This window comes from Pleurodeles waltl, chromosome 8 (genome assembly GCF_031143425.1).
Source record: "Pleurodeles waltl isolate 20211129_DDA chromosome 8, aPleWal1.hap1.20221129, whole genome shotgun sequence".
Lineage (NCBI taxonomy): Eukaryota > Metazoa > Chordata > Amphibia > Caudata > Salamandridae > Pleurodeles > Pleurodeles waltl.
Window position 1 is genome coordinate 774,627,599 of NC_090447.1, and position 17,859 is coordinate 774,645,457.

Consider the following 17,859-nt stretch of genomic DNA (forward strand, 5'->3'; position numbering starts at 1 on the left):
TTTGGGCACATTGTTTTTAGCTAATTAGGCCTGCAGCTGTGCACTTTCTCCCCTTTACGTTTTATTCAGCATTGCTTTATTTTCTAGCGAATAGCTTCATTTGCGGTGCTGTTTTATTTCTCCTTATCTAGGAAAGCATTGCGTTCTCAGTAGGACATATAGTTCACTTTGTACTTTTCCAAGGCTACAGTCAGGTAGGGTTGCCGACAACCCTGGTATGCTGTGTCTCCTGCATTCACAGAAACACAAACACTCATACGTAGGGACCATTTCTTAGAATGTCAGCTGTGTTATTATAAAACACCCTTAGTCTCAGACACTTTAGAGAGAGATTCCGGCCACATGATCACGACTGTATGGTGATTGCGTCAAGCTTTACCACAGCTACCTGCTTAGGCGACCGAGCACTGATCCCGATGGGGACGGTGTCTTCTTAGACCTCAGGCCTCTTCTTCAAGTATGAGGGATGATGTTCTCCCAGGACTGAATCTTCACCAAAGTTTTTAAAAAAAAGTGCCTTCTAGGGTCCTGTTGTGCATTAAAAGTTTTAGGATGACCCATCAAGTGGCAGCCAAGAAAAAGGTGACGGGGTCAAAAAAAGTGCATTTCCCATGTTAATTCCAATAGGCTCTTTAGACACGCCTGCAGCTTGAACTGCTGGATGGAATTACACCAAATTCAGCAAAAAGGTAGGTTGTGGTCGGCAGATTGCCCTATTTGTTATTTGGTGTAAATTCACTCAGTAGTTTTCAAGTATATCTGGGCGGAGCCTAGGCACAGATCTCATGGTGAGATCTGATTGGCTGTCAGCACTTCAATCAGAAAGTCCTGGCAGCCATCTTGGGACCAATATACATGATAGCACCCATTGAAATGTATTGTAGTGAATGGCAGGTTTTGAGGATTACAAAAAGGAGAATGTATAAAGGGTAATAATAACAGATTTTAATTACAATACAAATTATTTATTAATAGTACCATACTGATTTTAGGAATTGTGGTGTGTTCTAAGTTGATTTTAACCTGTGAAACAACCTTCTGCTGGGATTTTATGAATCACGTTTAGGAGTAAACTATTTACTCATGATTTTCCCTTAGAGGTTATAGAAGGTACCCCAGAAGCTAAAATGAGAGCATATTTTCTGTAAATACTCACTATTGTTCTCAGCCATATGAGAATGAAGTCTGACTTTCTCAGATTCCCTTGTGTTCTAGCAGAGCGCTAACAGTCTTACTTATGACAAAAGTGTGGCACACCTGAAGCCATCTTGATTGAATCAAACTGGTAAAACTTAAACTTAAAACATTTAATTTAGAAAGGAAAATATTGAGGGGGTTCACTTTGGCATAGAAATTATGGTTAGTATAATAGAAAGAAAAATTAGGACTTTTTAAGTGAGTTCTCATATTTCTTCCTCTTCCATTAAATTAGAACATTCTGACATGCAGATTGAAATCCGCACTTACAACACCAGCAGCAATCTGCCACTTTAGTTCCTGGTGAACAGCAGTTTTACTAGAGTGTTCTAATGATCAACAGGAATGCTAACATCCTGAATTTATGCCACAGAGTTTCCACCCACTGTCCTAGCGGGAAACACCCTGCAGCATTGCTGCCGGCTCATAATCGAGCTGATGGCAATGCTGTAGGATGCACCAGCACCCTTGCAATGTTCACTGTCTGTTAAGCAGAGAGTGGAAATTACATGGGTGCTGGCCATGGGGGCCCCTGCACTGTCTATGTTAAGTGCATGGGCAGTACAGGGGCTCCCCTGGGGTCCCCTGCACCCGTTCTCCACCAGCCTTTTCATGGCAGTGAAACTGCCATGAAATTGATGGCGGAGAAGGAAGTTGTAATCCTCAGGGCGGTGCTGCCTGCAGTGTTGCCCTGGTGGATTAGGACCACCAGGACTACCATACCACTGGGAGGACTATTCGTGGTGGTGCTGGCGGTCTGACAGCGGCATTTCAACCTTGGTCGTAATATGGTTGTGGCAGTGAGGATAGCGATAGGGATTAATGAGACACTCAGGTTGATGATTGAACAGAAGTAGTTTTATTTTAAAGTATAGGTGTCTTTGTAATAGTCTCTGTCTTTTATCCCTATGTGTTGTTGACCTTCGCTCTCTTCTTTTCTCTGGGTTCCCGGTGGTTGGTGATGTTTCTCCCGGTGGTGGCGTCGTCAGGTCGACCAAAAAAAGAACGAAAGGTAGGTAAGTCGTACGTCTGGGTGGTTTGTTTGGATGATTCGAGTGAGGGGGGAGGGTGTAGAGAGAGAGAGAGAGAGAGAGAGAGAGAGAGAGAGAGAGAGAGAGAGATGTGGTGTGAATGGTGATGGTCTGGTGTAGGACTCCAGACTCAAGGGGAAAAGAAAAGGATGGGTATAGTGGATAGGGTCCTGTCCCGTTTGCACCTCAGTGGAAACCAAAACTTCTTTCTGCCACTAATATCACTACCTCCACTCCGTGTTCAGTGATTAGTGCTCCCCCCCCCCTTTCTGGTATTTTCTTTCCCAAATATCCCTTCCCAACTTCCCTCTGCTCCCACTCTCCACCCTCCTCCCTTCCCACTATAGCACTTATTCTATTTTTCAGGCAGGACCGTACCTGCTGGAGCCACGCTCCTCCAGGGACGTGGCGGAGCTGTTGCTTTTCGGGACCTCCTTCCCCTTCTGTGGTATCACCTCTGGAGCCCAAGAATCCTTCGCTGTTGGGTTCTCCTTCTACAACATCTAGAATGCTTTTTCCGGCGTCTTCTCATCTCTCTGTGTTGGCGTCGTCTCCCGTCGCGGCTTCTTCCTCTTTCCCGGCGTCCTTCTCCTCCTCGTCTTCCTTTCCTCTCGCGCTGCACACGCGTTGTCCTACCTCTCTTTTCATTGTTTTAGAAACCCGGATATCCGGGTTTCCTTCCTCCGTAGTTTCCTCCTCGTACGCAGGACCCCTGGGGCACTCGCCGGACTGGGGTTTGTCCTAGTATGTAGCCGGGGGTTCCGACACCCGGCTACAATGCTGCTCGGACTGCCGCATTGTCGGCGGTTCGACCCACATCCAAGAACCTGGCAGTCATGAGACCATCAGATTCGTAATGACCACCTTAAATTTTTTGTTTTTTTTGCAGTTTATAGGGTGCAGTCAGCCATGCCACACTTTTGTAACAAGGAATATTAGCAATCTAGTTGTTCATTGGAATACTGTAGGGAGGCAGAGGTCAAGGGCACAAACTTGAATAATTGAGGGCACGGAGGAGGGTACTGAGGTAACAAGTTGAGCAGGCAGGAGGGGCAGTGGCAGCACAATGGATCATGGAGAGCTGGGGAAAGGGGGGCAGGGGTAACAAACCAACCATGCAGGACAGGCATGACAGGCTGTGGCAATATAACAGACCACTGAGGGCAGAATAAAGAGGCAGTGGCAGTACAAACATACATGCCAACAGACCTGATTCAGGTAGGAGACTCCTGATGTTTTAAAGTTCTAAAATACTTTATTTTATCTGTCTTCTGCCTAAAATCTCCTCTTTTTCAATGGAAATCAATTGGGAAAATCCATTCCCCACGTTTGTTTTTTTCAAGATCTTCCTCTTCCCAAGTTCAGAATGTTGATAAGTATGGTACATTGGATCATGGAGGCCAGAAGGAATGGGGTAGGGGCATGGACTCAGATAACAGAGGGTAGGAGGGAGATAGACAGGGGCACCAAGCTGTCCTTACAGGGCAGACGCCAGAGGTTGCAGCAGCACAATACACCACACAGAGCAAGCGGGACAGTAATGCAGCACACCGGACCATGGAAAGCAATAGGGAGGAGAAAGGGATATGCACATGGACAATAGAGAACAGAGGTAAAAGAGGCAGAGGTAGCAAACTGACCATACCAGACAGACAGGAGGGAGAATTGTAGCATAATGGGCCATGAAGAGCAGGAGGGAGGGTGCAGGAACACCACAGTGGACCTGACAAGGCAGGAGGGCGGGGATAGTGGCCTGCAAATGGAAAACAGAGGGCGTAGTGCAAGGGGGCAGGGTAGGAGCAGCAAGTTGACCATGGAGAGTAGGCGGGTTGGGCACTGGAGGCACAACATACCATGAAGGTTAACAGTGAGACTATAATGGCATACACACAGAGAACAGAGGGAAGGTGGAAGAGGGTCTGAGGCAGACAAGATGGCCACACAGGGCAGCTGGCAGGGGCTGTGGCAGCACAGAAGACCATGCATGGCAAGCAGAGGGTTAGTTGCAATACAGCGGCCATGGTGGGCAAGAGGGAGGAGACAGGTGCATGTTCAAAGGACCATGGAGGACAGAAGGGAGGGGTAGGTGTTGAACACAGACTAGAGTGGGCAGGGGAAGGGGCTTCACAACGGATCGTGCAGGGCAAGAAGGAGGAGCAGTTACAGCACAACAGAGCATGGAGGGCAGAAGGGAGTTGCAGCAAAATGGATTATGGAGGACAGAGGGAGGGAATAGGTGCATGGAACTTGGAAAGGTAGGGTAGAGGTGACAGGGACAGGCGGCAGCCATCTGACCATGCTAGGAAGGTGGGAGGGTCAGTGGCAGATCAAAAGAACACTCATAGTATATATGAGGGTCAGTGGCAGGTCTATGGAACTTGGTGGGCAAAAAGGAGGGAGCAGCAGCATGCACACAGAAATCGGAGGGCAAGGAGAGGAGGGTAGGAGCAGCAAGTTATGCACAGAGGCTAAGCAGGAGGGCAATGAGAGGGCATAGAATTGGGCAATGAAGGGCAGGAGAAGTGAGCAGGACATCAAGATAAATGGAGGGCAGTAGCGCAACAGCGGACTACGCAGGGCAGAACGAAGGAGGCTGGTTCATGGACTTGGACAACAGAGGCTAGGGAGGAGGTGGATAGAGGAGCACGCTAACTGTTCATGGGAGGTGAGAAGGGTAGTGGCAGAACAACAGCCACACAAGGCTGTAACGAGGGAGCAGAAGCATGAACTTGGACAATGGAGGAGCATGAGCAGGAGCAGCATTCTTTGGTGGGGGTAGCACAATGCTAGGCCGGGCCCTGCCTCCAACCCCCTCAATGGTGCATTGCAATGGACATCTTTCTTAAAGTAAAAACAAAAAACTAGAAATTCACTGAAAAAAACAAATGGTACAGGGACGTTATAGTTAGGAAATAGAATTTAAAAAACCTTAGAATTTCCCTGAAAAACCAAAGGTTACAGGGACATTATATTTTGGTTCAGATTTCACATACACAAAACCATAGAAATTCAGTTCTTATAGTTAGAGTTATTTCAAGTAACTGTAACTTGTGCACTAAGGTAACTATAACTCGTGCCTTCACCATGCATCGCTAATTACCCCAGATGTTATATCACTCATGACATTTTCTATGACATAATTGATAATATCACTGTAAGATTTTAAAATTATTGATTAGAAAACTGTGCATGGCAGGGGCAGAATCTCATTTGAAATGTCATCAGTGATATCACAAATTATGTCATAGAACCTGTCATTAGTTTTGTAATATGTTAGGTTATAAGGAGTGCATGGCGAGGGTGCAATTTATAGTTAAATCAGCTAACTATAACTGTTGAAATGCTGTTTTTTTAAATGTAAAGTAATATTTTATTACCAGACGTGAAGCCAACCTCCCACTGTGCACGGCCTTCAGCTGCGTGTGGCGGAGGGCTAGCTGCAGGGCTAGGACTGCCGCCTGGTACTAGAGTGAACCCCCACAGGCAGCCAACCCCATGCTATGCAGGGGGTTGGCCACAGGACTTGGCCAAACCCCCAGGAGGCTGCCAACCCCATACCACTCCAAATCTTTGATGTGTGACATAAGATTGGCCTTCAGGTCCCGGGGATCCCATCCCCCATGCCAAAACATATATATTAAGGAGAGGAGGCCATACAGTCCCACTCCCCAAGTCTTAATTGGCCCCAGGGACCCCACCCCATGGCCAGCTTCAATAAAAAGAGGAGGGCATCACATGGCCTCCCTCCCCAAGCCTTAAAGGGACGCAATCCCCTGGCCAAAATCTAAGGAAGGGGGCAGCATGCATTCTCCCTCCCTGAGCCTTAATAGGCCCCAGGGATCCCATACCTGGGGCCAAACACAATAATAAAGGGGAGGGGCCATGCAGCTTCCGACCCACAGCTTTCTTAGGCCCTGGGGAACCCACTGTCCAGGGCCAAAAATAATAAAAAAGGAGAGGACGCCTCTTCGACCACCTTCCCGAGCCTTTCCTGGGCCAACAGGACCCCATCCTCTGGGCCACATTTCTAAGGGGAAGAGGGCCCTCCCCAACCCTTTGTTGGTTTCTGGAACCTCATTCCCCCAGGCCATCCATTTTTTTAAATGGGAGAAGGCAGTGTGACCCCCCTCCCTGAGCCTTCTCAGGTCAAGGCACCCCACTGCTCGGTTCCATCTGTTTTTTTAAAAAGGGGACCCCCCAAGCCTATTTTGGCCCCAGGGACCACAGCCCCTGGGGCATACATTATGAATAGGAGGGTGCCCAGAGGGAGCTGCTGCTTTTTGCATGCTCCCTCTGTGGGGTTTAGTATGTGTTTTGTTTCCTCTGCTCCCAGCAGGTGGGAGCATTTTTAAATCTGTTATAAATCTGCTTATGTGTTTGCCCCCATTCGGCAGGAAATTTAGAAATGCTCCCACCAGATGGGAGCAAACGTATGTTACTCTGCCCCATGGTAGTGCAGGTAGGGAAACCACTGTGTACCAGGGATGGACTCCGAGGGACACAGCAAAAGAGCTGGCCTGGAGGATGGGGTCCCTGGGGCCTTTAAAGGCTGCAGGAGGTGAACCACATGGCCCCCTCCCTTTTAATTAATGTTACGGCCCCGGTGGATAGGGATCGCCATGGCCTTTGTAAATCTTGGGGGGTATGCGCTTCCCTCCTTCCCTCTTTTTAACATTTTGTGCACAAGGATGGGGTCAAATATTTTGACCTGGGACATCCCTCTGGGTCTACCCTACAAGGCTCAGGGGACCAGGGTATTCCTATCCTGCCTCCTGTATTATTTATTTTTTAAACTTCAGGCAGGGGCACTCAGGCCCTCATTACAACCCTGGCGGTCGGTGTTAAAGTGGTGGTAATACTGCCAACAGGATGGCGGTAGAAAAATGGGATCATGACGCGGCGGAAACCGCCAACACAGCCAACCACTTTAACACTCTGACCACCACGGCCGTAGCAACAAACACTGCGGCGGTCACTGCCAACAGACAGGCAGAAGTCAATGTACCGCCCACAGAATTACAACCCACCCATCTGGCAGCTTTTCCAGGGAAGTTCCAACGCCATCAAAAGCACGGCAGAAACAGAACACAGAAGGGAAACCACTCCCTCTCGACACTCAACGGAGGACCAGGACACCATGGAGCCCAAGCTACAGGTCCTGCCCATGCTGGTCTACCACCTTATCTACCAGGAACACGAAAGGCGGCGGCGACGACCACAGTGAGTACTGCACCTAGTACACAGGGGAGGGGGAAAAGAGAGTGACACACACACGCAACACCCCCACCCCCAACCTCACCCACAACACCATACACACAAACACATGCAGCAACATTACATTTACACCCCGTAACCCCCTGGAAGAACGCAAGGACAAAAGGAATTGAGTTAAATCAGTGATCTATTAGAAATAGGCAGATAAACGTAATAAATAGCAAAACAGTATTAACAATAATATGCAATATGTACAGAAGGCCTTACATTGTCCATTCAAAATGTCCATGGGCCACTGGGCCAAAAATCACGGGCCAAGCCCACACTTTAATCCTGCCGCAATACGGAGAGAACACTGCAGGGGCATCAGGTCGAAAACACACAGGCACCTCAGGAGGATGGGGAAGGGGGGGCACCTCAGCCCAAAGATGGAATAACACCACTGCTCCTCGAGGGGGCTCCATGCCCACAGAAAAGTCCTGGGGAGTGCAAGGCCACAGTCTCTCAAGTAGGTGGTTTGCCCACTGCTTGGTCCTGGGGAGTGCAAAGCCACAGTCTCTCTAGTGGGTTGTTTGCCCACTGCTTGGTCCTGGGGAGTGCAAAGCCACAGTCTCTCTAGTGGATGGCTTCTGGATTGATTCTGGAGGCAGCCTTGTGCCTAGTGTGCTCCATCCTGCCAAAGAGGGGGTGAGTGGATGCATATCTCTACTGGTTCTGGAGGGGGCCTTGTGCCCAGTGTGGTTCATCCTGCCAAGGAGAGGGTGAGTGGGTGCATATCTCCACTGGTTCAGGAGGGGGCCTTGTGCCCAGTGTGCTTCATCCTGCCAAGGATGGGGTGAGTGGATGCATATCTCCACTGGTTCTGGAGGGGGCCTTCTGCCCAGTGTGCTTCATCCTGCCAAGGAGGGGGGGAGTGGATGCATAGCTCCACTGGTTCTGGAGGGTCTTTGTGCCCAGTGATGCAGCACTTGTGATGTGGCAGTTCACATTCCCTCACCTGGGTGTCTCAGGCACGAGATTTACAGGGACCAGGTTGCATGATAGTCCATGGAGGCAGGGCTAGACTCCATCCAGCAGCGGCTAAGGCTGCAAATTGGTGGTAGTGCTGGTGCTGGTGGGGGTGCTACCAGTGGTGGTGGGAGGCTCCAGCTCGTCTCCTGCAGCCTCGGACGGCTGTCCACTAGGGCTGCTGGTAGTGGTCCTACTGTCAGCGGTGCAGGTGGCAGTGCTTGTGGCGGTGCTTGCGGCGGGGCTGCTGGTGGTGCTGGTCGTGGTGCACGTGCCGGTGCTGCCAGTAGTGGAGGGAGGCTCCAGCCCTTCTCCTGCAGCCTCGGACGGCTTCCCACTAGGGATGCTGCTGCTGACAGTAGTGGTGCAAGCAGCCGTGCGGGTGGCGGTGCAGGTGGCGGTGCGTGCGGCGGTGCTTGCGGCGGGGCTGCTGGCGGTGCTGGCTGCGGTGCAGGTGGCAGGGCTGGCGGTTGTGCTGGTGAGCACCAACCCTTCACCTGCCGGCTCCGATGGCTTGAGTGCCTTGCCTGGTGTTTTGTGCCCCTTTTTCACCTTGGCAGATGCTGTTGTGACTTTGGCTCTGGCAGCTGGAGTTTTGGAGGAGGCCTTGCTGGTTGGTTCGTGCTCCTTGCCCTTGCTGCATGCTGTCCCCTTCTTCACCTTAGCAGGTGGTGGAATGGTTTTGTCCTTTGCAGGGGTTGGTGGCACACTGGCTGGGCTGATGGTTGCCCCCTTTGAGCCTCTGTGAGTTGCAGGTACCACAGCGGATGCTGACTTGGTGGCTGAGATGCTGGCCTGGGTTCTGTACACTCTGGCCCGAGGGGAAGGACAGGGAGGAGGAGGGTTAGGGAAGAGGTCAATATCTGCCAGGAAAAGCTTTTTAGACACACTGGGGGGGGAGAGGGAGAGGGTTTGGGAGTGGAGGAAGAGGGAGTGGTTGTAGGAGGTGTCTGTCTGCTGAGTTTGGGTGGAGGTGCATGGGCTGGATGCTGTTGTGAGATGGATGGCTGTTGGGTGGATGGGTGCTTTTGTTTGTGCACTTTGGGAGGAGGGGTTACAGACACACTGGGAGAGGACACAGGGGACGTGTGCATGGATGTGGGGTTGGTGACTGCCAGTGAGGGGTGAGTGGTGATGGAGGTAGTGGATGAGGATGTAGTACATGCAGGTGTGAGTGGAGGCGCTACTGGGCGGGAGGTGGATGAGGAGGAGGAGGGGGACACACTGGAGGCAGTGGATGTTGATGTGTCTGCATGGGGATGGTGCTTGTGTGAGTGCTTGTAAGATGAAGTGTGGTGCTTGTGTTTGCCTGGGCCACTTTTGTGTGTTGATTTGGGTGAATGCTGATCTGAAGGTGTGCTTGGGAAAGGTTGGGGTTGAGGGGATTGGGACTGGGTAGAGGAAGTTGGAGGGGGGAGGCTAGAGACAGGGACAATGGCTGCCATCAGTGTGGAGGTCAGAGCCTGAAATGTTCTCTGTTGGGCTGCCACGCCAGAGTGAATGCCCTCCAGGTATGCATTTGTTTGTTGCAAATGCCTCTCAACACCCTGGATGACATTCGGAATGGTTGACTGCCCAACAGTGAGGGATCTCAAGAGGTCAATAGCCTCCTAAATGAGGGCATCAGGGCTGACTGGGGCAGGGCCTGAGGGGCCTGGGGCGAAGGAGATGCCCACCCTCATGGGTGAGCGGGCATGGGAAACATGCTGAGGGGCTGCTGGGAGAGCGGCGCTGGTTGGGGGGAGACGGCTGTACCTGTTGTTGGGGTGGGCACAGAGGTGTCCACCACTGCCAGGGAGCTTCCATCAGAGGAGTAGTCGCTGTCTGTGGTCTCCCCTCCTGTCCCTGTTGTGGTGCTCCCCTCGCCCTCCGTCCCACTGGAGCCCTCACCATCAGTGGATTCGGCCTCCAAGTCCATGTGGGAAGCGGCTCCCTCCGTCGCCGGTGCCTCTGCTCCTCCGCCCGATGATGCTAATGCACACAAGGACAGGGTGACAAAACAAAAAGGGGGGAGAGACAGAGGACACACATGGTCAATGCCAGCAACACCACTTCCGTTGGCGTACGCAACACACAGGGAGCAGCCCTATAATATAGGCCATGCACTACCAGTTACTAAGGTAGTCACCAGCCCATGGGGTACGATGCCTACCGCCATTAGTTGCACACCTGAATCCCACAGGACCCTGCCCAGTAATAGATGCCCACTAACACCATTAGGTTTGGAGTGCTTCAGAGCCTGCCTAACAAGGGACCTACCCTGCCATCTTCTCCTTGGCCTAGTGGCACCCATAGCCCACATACCCCACCCAGGTACCTCTTAACGCGTGCGTCATGATTTAGAATCTGTACTCATCCCCTTGTGGCTGCTGTGATGCCTTCAAGCGCCTATCCAACTCCGAATAAGTCACCGCCAGGATGCGGAACATCAGGGGGGTCATGGTGCGACGGGCACCCGCTCCTCGTTGGGAGGCCAGTCCCAGCTGGGCCTCCGCTGTCTTCTTTGCCCAGCTGCACAGGTCCTCCCAGCTTTTGCGGCAGTGGGTGCTCCGCCTGTCAAAGACCCCCAGGGTCTGCACCTCCTTGGCGACGGCATGCCAAATACCCTTTTTCTGGTGGGCACTGACCTGCATGAGAAAGACAGCAGAGAAGTGTATTAGTCAACCATCCGGACTGTCACACTCATGGCCCACCATATCCCTCCCATCCCATGACGCACATACATTGACCACCTTACATGCAGCACTCTGGCCAGGACGCCTCTGCCCCCCCCATATGTGGCTTACACACACAGCAATCCATACATCCATGGCCCACGCATCATGCTCCCAGTGTACTCACCTGTTTGTCTGGAGGACCGTAGAGTAATGTGTACTGGGGTAGGACCCCATCCACCAGTTTCTCCAACTCCTCCACACAGAAGGCAGGGGCCCTTTCCCCAGACACATGAGCCATTGTCGCTTCCAGACACAGGTCACAGCAGCACTTGCAGTGTAGGTCCGCCCCTGTTGAAGGTCAGCTAGCAAGTGAGTGAACAGATAGAAAATGGCGGGGACGTCCACGACGGTGCATACCGTCACCGCCGGCGTACATCGCCATTGGCTCCTGGAACCCATAGGGCCCAATGATAACCAATGCGAAGTTGTGCGGCGGTCTTCGACCGCCTACCGCGACGGCGCATAAAGCCAGCGGAAGTACCTCATTTTCACTTGTCCCTCCTCACAGGTCAGACAGCCACCATTTCAGGGGGGCACAGGCCATTGCACCTAACTGCGTCACAGCAGACATCGGCACAGCAACTGATTTTCAGATTCACATCTTGTTTCTGTAAAGTAAACAAATCATTATTTGTGCAAGAGATGTGTGAATATGACCCTCTGCTCACAGTTTTCTTCCACAGGCTTCAACCGATGAGGCTGAATATGAGATGGTGGCATCCTCTGTTGTACAGACCCCTGGTGGACCTTGCGACAATGGAGAACAGACACATTATCATAACCTACAGAGTTGATCGTGCCACAATCCTAGAACTGTGTGCCCAATTGGAGCCAGACCTGATGTCAGCTATCAGCCAGCCCACAGGTATCCCCCTCTAGTGCAAGTTCTGTCAGTGCTCCATTTCCTGGCAAGTGGTTCCTTCCAAACGACAGTGGCCATGGCATCAGGGATGTCCCAGTCAATGTTCTCCGACGTGTTGAACAGAGTGTTGTCAGCCCTGCTGAAACACATGCGCAGCTACATCATGTTCCCCCAGGTGGAGGATTTGGCCACAGTGAAAGCTGACTTTTATGCCCTGGGACATATCCCCAACATGAATGGTGCCATTGATTGTACACATGTGGCATTTGTACCCCTCTGGAGAAATGAACAAGTTTTCAGGAATAGAAAAAGCTATCACTCTATGAATGTGCAGATGGTGTGTTTGGCGGACCAGTACATCTCCCATGTGAATGCCAAATATCCTGGCTCTGTGCATGACACCTTTATCTTGAGGAATAGCAGCATCCCATATGTGATGGGCCAAATCCAGAGATACCGGGTGTGGCTAATAGGTTAGCCCAAGGTCCCCACACAGTATGAGTAGGTGTCTGGGTATGGGGTTGTCCCTAAAGGTTAGTGTGTGTCTTACAGGTATACCTTGATATTTGCATGTGACTCTGGTTACCCCAGCCTCTCATGGCCACTGACCCCAGTGAGGAATGCCAGGACAAGGGCAGAGGAAGGTTACAATGAGGCACATGGGCGTACAAGGAGGATTATTGAAAGGACCTTCGGCCTCCTGAAGGCCAGGTTCCGGTGCCTCCATCTGACAGGTGGCTCGCTGTACTACTCACCCAAGAAGGTATGCCTGATCATCGCCGCTTGTTGCATGTTGCACAACCTGGCCTTGAGACGCCAGGTGCCTTTTCTGCAGGAGGATGTGCCTCCAGATGGTCTTGTGACAGCAGTGGAGCTTGTGGATGGTGAGGAATAGGAGGCAGAGGAAGAGGATGTTGACAACAGAAGCAATATAATTCAGCAGTACTTCCAGTGACAAACAGGTAAGAGACTGTAAGTTCACGAAACTTTTCATTTTTCTGTTGGACATTGTATATAGCAGCCTGTACATATTTGAAGCATTTGACAGACTCCAGATCTGTATTGGTTCCAAGAGTGTTTATTTAAGTGCTCATAAGTAGAGGGGGATGTGCAGTGGGCTGGGGTGATGGTGGAGGAATGTCCAGTTAGAGTCCAGTCTCTTCAAGGTGGACAGGGTGACAAAGTGGGACTGAAGCATGACAATCCGGAGAGTCTTAGGCCCATATTTATAGTTTTTGACGCAAAACTGCGCCAGCGCAGTTTTGCGTCAAAAAAATTAGCGCCGGCTAACGCCATTCTGAAGCGCCATGCGGGCGCCGTATTTATTCAATGATGTTAGCCGGCGTTATCCGCCGGCGCTGTCTGGTGTGCGTTAAAAAAAACGACGTACACCAGGCAGCGCCGGCGTAGGGGGAAAATGGCATATGGGCGTCCACAAATGGTGCAAGTCAGGCTGAGACAAAAAAATCGCCACAACCCGATTTGCGCCATTTTTTTACGACGCCCATCCCCCATTGAAATGACTCCTGTCTTAGCAAAGACAGGAGTCATGCCCCCTTGCCCAATGGCCATGCCCAGGGGACTTATGTCCCCTGGGCATGGTCATTGGGCATAGTGCCATGTAGGGGGGCACAAATCAGGCCCCCCTATGCCACAAAAAAAAATATAAAAAAATACTTACCTGGACTTACCTTAATGTCCCTGGGGTGGGTCCCTCCATCCTTGGGTGTCCTCCTGGGGTGGGCAAGGGTGGCAGGGGGTGTCCCTGGGGGCAGGGGAGGTCACCTCTGGGCTCATTCTGAGCCCACAGGTCCCTTAACGCCTGCCCTGACCCAGGCGCTAAAATCCGGCGCAAATGCAGGTTTTTTAGACCCGCCCACTCCCGGGCGTCATTTTTGCCCGGGAGTATAAATACGACGCATATGCATCGCAGTCATTTTTTAAGATGGGAACGCCTACCTTGCATATCATTAACGCAAGGAAGGTGTTCACGCAAAAAAATGACGCTAACTCCATGAACTTTGGCGCTAGACGCGTCTAACGCCAAAGTATAAATATGGAGTTAGTTTTGCGTCGAATTTGCATCGGAAAAAACGACGCAAATTCGGCGCAAACGGAGTATAAATATGCCCCTTATTTCCTGACGGGGGTCTTGGCAATATTCTCTGGTTTCTGCCTGGATCACAGGGGACCTTTTGCGGGTGGTTCTCCTTCTGCGGGGGGGTGCTGGTGGCCTGTTGTTCCTCTGGCGGGCCTCCTGTCCACTAGCGTCGGCGGAGGTGGACGGCTGTTCATCGGTGTGGCTAGTGTCAGGGGCCTGTTGGTGTGCCACTGCCTCCCTCAAGGTGTTGGCCATGTCAGCCAGTACCCCTGCAATGGTGACCAGAATGGTGTAGATGTGTTTGAGGCCCTCCCTGATCCCCAAGTACTGTCCCTCCTGCAGCCGCTGGGTCTCCTGCAACTTGGCAAGTATCTGGCCCATGGTCTCCTGGGAATGTTGGTATGCTCCCAGGATGTTGGTGAGGGCCTCATGGAGAGTGGGTTCCCTGGGACTCTCCTCTCCCTGTCGCACAGCAGTCCTCCCAGCTTCCCTGTTGTCCTGTGCCTTTGTCCCCTGAACCGTGTGCCAACTGCCACTGACCCCAGGTCCCTGATCATCCTGCGTTTGTGGGGTTGCCTGAGGTCCCTGTAGTGGTGGACACACTGCTGATTGACGTGTCTTGGGGACAGTGGTATGGGCCCGCTGGGTGGGAGCTGTGCTGGTGTTTCCTGAGGGGGGAGGCTCTGTGGTGGGTTGGGACCGTGGCAGGATCACCACCTCCCTGGGAAATTTTAGAAATTGGGTGCAGGTGTGTGCTCCGGCCCCCATGCAGCCCTGAGGATCAACAACTACCCTGGGCTATGCACACTGGAGGGGGGCTTTGTGACACCCCTCAAGGTGCCACAGGCCAAATAGGACCGGCTCCTGTAGGTCCCGGGGTGCCCACCCCGAGACATAGCTGTTTGCTGTGCTTGGCTGCAGCTTTGAAGCTGCAGCCAAGCCACAGCAAACATTCAAGTTTTAGACGGTGGGACCTGTCAAGAAAGTCCCACTGTATGAAAGTGAGCCTTTCATGTTTTTCCTGCACACAGATATGTGTGCAGAGAACAGAGATTAAAGGTTTGCTTCATCAAGAATGGAGCTGCTACTTAAAGTGGCTCCTTACTTGCTGAAACAATGGCACCACTAGGGAGGCCTTGAAGCTTCCTCCGCAGTGCTAGATAGTCCATAAAGGAAATTGTCTTAAATTAAAAAAATAAATACAAATAAAAAAAAAGGAGGGACCGTGGGGGAGCCCTTGAGGGCTCCTTCGCAGTCCCAGATAGCCCATGTAAAAACGAATAACTTTGTGTGAAGGTTACTTTTAGGTTTGAGGTTTTAGGTTTGAGTCCAGCAGGAGTCGTTCCTCTTTTTTTAAAATAAAAATGTTTAAGGGTAATATGACAGGTGATTTTACTTTAAAAAAAATAACAAATATATTTTTCTTTTTTAATTGTGCTGAAATATTTGATTCTAACTATATCATACATAAAAGCCTAAAAAAGTATCTATCTCTCTGTCTCTAGCTCTCTTTCTCTCTCTCTCTCTTTCAATCTATTTCTCCCACTGAAACACCTACTCAGACACTTATGCACCAACTCACAAAGCCACTCAGGCACTCACACACCATCTCACAGACCCACTGAAATCCTCATGCACCTACTCAGAACCCCAGTCAGACCCTCACATACCCATTCACAGACCTACTCAAACAGTTACGCACCCACTCTCAGATCCACTGAGACTGTCACACACCCACTCACAGACCTGCGCACACACTGATGCATCCACTAAAACACTGATGTATGCACTCTCAAACCCAGACAGACAATATGACAGCCACTCTCACCCCCAGATACACCCTCTCACACCTATTCTCACACCCTGAGAGTCCATGGCCAACTCCCGCCATGCACAGCCAAAGGACATTGCACAGCATGGGGTTGGGTGGTTAGTGGGGAGTTGGCTGCTGGGTCTGGCTGCAGGCCAGGTCTTGCGGGCAACCTCCCCTGCATACTGGTGAAGGCTATGCACAATGCAAGGTTGGGTGCTGACAGGGAGTTGGCCGCAGGCCCTGTGCCAACCGCTGGTGCACACGGCCAAAGGTGTGGCGGTTGATGGATTAGTGTGTAGAAATAAAAATTACTATACATTAAAAAAACATAGAAATTCACTGAAAAAGACTAAGGTTACAGGGACGTTATAGTTAGGAACCAGAAATTAAAAAAACTGAGAAATTCACTTATAAAACTAAAGGTTGCAAGGACGTTATAGTTAGGCTCATGTTTTAAATGTATGAAACTATAGAAATTCACCAGTTATAGTTAGAGTTCCCTCAAGCAACTGTAACTCGTGCCCTAAGGTAACTGTGTCTTGAGCCCTCGCCATGCACTGCTAATGACCCCAGAAATTACGCACTCATGACATGTTTGATAGCATAATTGATAATGTCACTGTAATATTTGCAGTACCATTTTTGACAAAAAACTGTGCATGGTTGGGGCGCTTGTTATAGTTACCTTAAGGCATGAGTTATAGTTACTTGAGAGAACTTTAACTATAACTGGTGAATTTCTGTGGTTTTGTACGTGTAAAATGTGAGCATGTGAGCCTAACTATACTGTCTCTGTAACCTTTGGTTTTTAAAGTGAATATATATATATTTTGTATGTGTTTATATATATATATATATATATATATATATATATATATATATATATATATACAGACGCATGCAGCAGAGACCTTAATTTCTTGTACATTCTATTCTGATACATTGTTGTAGGGAAGAGCCAGCTCTTCACTAATCTTCTGAAGCTGAGATGGTTGCAGTGAATCTTATGTTTGTGAGTAATGAATTCCATAATTTGGCTTCTTGAACAGAGAAAAACTTTCCACCCATGTTTTTTTCTTGTGTGTTGGAATTTTGAGGTGGGTGCCATTCTAGAGCCTAGATTCCTTTGTTGTATGTATTTGGTAACTTTGTTTGTGATCAAAAGTGGTCCTGTGTCATGTATTGCGAAGTGGGTTATACATGAGCTTCAAGGTGGATCATCTGGCAACTGGAAGCCAGAGTAAGGCCCTCAAGGAAGGGGACATGTATGCTTGTGGCTTCACCTGTAGGAGTAGTCTATCAGCCGAGTTGTGATATCTCAGTTATCTTCTCATAGTTGATAAAGGTGAGCCTAGATGTAGCCCGTTAGCGTAATCCAGTTTTGAGAGGACAAGAAAGATTGTCACCTGGACCTTGTGGGGAACCCAAGGTGTGGGAACATGCATCACTCCATTTTCAAAGAAAGAAAGCTTGATTTAGCTACTTTACTAACTCAGGCATTTATTGACAGCTTGGTGTCCCTGGTAATTGAGAGGTTTCTTACCTCCTTAGATATTTTTGGATGTGGTTCAAGATGCTCACGCCATGCGCAGACTATTTCAGTTTTGGACACAATTTGGGATGGCTCCATGTCATCCATTGGTCAACAGCCAGGAATATACTAGATATTTTGAGTGATCCAATATCCTTTGGGCTTTCCAATTTTAGAATTTACTGCATGTCATCCTCCTATTATATATCTGGTAATGATTTCATGTGGATGTTGAAAAGCATGAATGAGATGTTTGAGCCCCAAGGGACTCCTGCTTTAATGCTGTATGGCTCCCTCGCCATGCACTGCTACTTACCCCACATATTACATCAGTAATGACATCTTTTTTAACATTATTTAGAATATAACTCCAACATTTGTAATA

General features: G+C 50.1%; 1 long non-coding RNA gene across 1 annotated transcript in view; it reads left to right on the plus strand.

Annotated features, from left to right (window-relative positions):
- The first annotated feature begins 2,139 nt into the window (after nucleotides 1-2,139).
- LOC138249163 (uncharacterized) overlaps nucleotides 2,140-17,859 on the plus strand; it is a 108,776-nt gene continuing 93,056 nt past the window's right edge. The window contains exon 1 of the long non-coding RNA XR_011194754.1: nucleotides 2,140-2,209. This is a non-coding gene — a long non-coding RNA (uncharacterized lncRNA). The remainder of the gene's footprint in view (nucleotides 2,210-17,859) is intronic.